Here is a 1,828-nt window from a genome sequence, read left to right as displayed (position 1 = left end):
TTATGGCTCATAGTACACCCCCCATGTATGCTAGCGAGGGAAATCAGTTGCGGGAGTCGGGCGTACAGCGGTGCAGTGGACGGCAGCGCTTACCTGTTTACTAGGCTGCGAGTATACATGTGCGCTTACCTGGGGGAATCAGGGGAAAGGGGCAGATTGGATTGGGAGGGGAGGATTCGGGGAAAGGTACAGAACGGACTAAGCTGGGGGGATGAGGAGAAGGGGCAGAATGGGCTTAGCTGGAGTACTCAGGGGAGAAGGTGCAGAATGGAATTTGCTGGGGGAATCATGGGAAGGGGACATAATAGGCTTAGCTGGGGGAATCACGGGGAAGGTGCAGAATGGACTTGGAGGGGGAGAGGGCAGAAAGGCCTCAGCTGGGGGGAATCAGGAGAAGGGGCAGAATGGGCTTAGCTGTAGGGAATAAGGAGAAGGGGCAGAATGGGCTTAGCTGGGGGAATCAGGAGAAGAGGCAGAGTGGGCTTAGCTGGGGGGAATCAGGGAAAGGGGTAGAATGGGCCTAGCTAGGGGAATCGAGGGGGGGGGGGGTGCAAAATGGCCTTAGCTGGGGGATTCGGTGAATAAGGGGTCGAATGGGCTTAGCTGGGGGAATCAGGGGAAAGTGGCAGAATGTCCTTAGCTGTGGGAATCAGGGGGAAGGTGCAGAATGGACTTGGGGGGAGAGGGCAGAATGGCCTTAGCTGGGGAGAATCAGGGGAAGGGGCAGAATGGACTTATCTGGGGGGGGGGGGGAATCAGGGGAAGGGGGCAGAACAGCCTTAGCTGGAGGGGATAAGGAAAAGGGGAAGAATGGGTTTAGCTGGGGGTATTGGGGGAAGGGGGTAGAAATAGCGTAGCTGGGGGAATCAGGGAGAAGTTGCAGAATGGCCTTAGCTGGGGGAAATCAGGATAAGGGGCAGAATGGCCTTAGCTGGGGAATAACAATAGAAGGGACAGAATGGGCTTAGCTGGGGGAATCAAGAGAAGGGGAAGAATGGGCTTAGCTGGGGGGAATCAGGATAAGGGGCAGAATGGGCTTGGAGGGGGAGAGGGCAGAAAGGCCTCAGCTGGGGGAATCAGGAGAAAGGGCAGAATGGGATTAGCTGGGGGTATCAGGAGAAGGGGCAGAATGGGCTTAGCTGGGGGAATCAGGAGAAGGGGCAGAATGGGCTTAGGTTGGGGGAATCAGGAGAAGGGGCAGAATGGCTTAGCTGGGGAAACCGGGTGAAGGGGTAGAATGGGCATAGTTGGGGGATTCAGGGGAATGTGGCAGAATGGCCTAGCTGGGGGGGGGGGGGGGATCAGGGGAAGGGGGCAGAACGGCCTTAGCTGGAGGGGATAAGGAAAAGGGGAAGAATGGGTTTAGCTGGGGGTATTGGGGGAAGGGGGTAGAAATAGCGTAGCTGGGGGAATCAGGGAGAAGTTGCAGAATGGCCTTAGCTGGGGGAAATCAGGATAAGGGGCAGAATGGCCTTTGCTGGATGAATAACAGTAGAAGGGACAGAATGGGCTTAGCTGGGGGAATCAAGAGAAGGGATAGAATGGGCTTAGCTGGGGTGAATCAGGAGAAGGGGCAGAATGGGCTTGGAGGGGGAGAGGGCAGAAAGGCCTCAGCTGGGGGGAAGCAGGAGAAAGGGCAGAATGGGATAAGCTGGGGGTATCAGGAGAAGGGGCAGAATGGGCTTAGCTGGGGGAATCAAGAGAAGGGGTAGAATGGGTTTAGCTGGGGGAATCAGGAGAAGGGGCAGAATGGGCTTAGGTTGGGGGAATCAGGAGAAGGGGCAGAATGGACTTAGCTGGGGGAACCGGGTGAAGGGGGTAGAATGGG

Source organism: Crinia signifera, chromosome 12, assembly GCF_055691185.1.
Source record: "Crinia signifera chromosome 12, ASM5569118v1, whole genome shotgun sequence".
Taxonomy (NCBI): Eukaryota; Metazoa; Chordata; class Amphibia; order Anura; family Myobatrachidae; genus Crinia; species Crinia signifera.
This window is presented reverse-complemented; position numbering follows the sequence as displayed.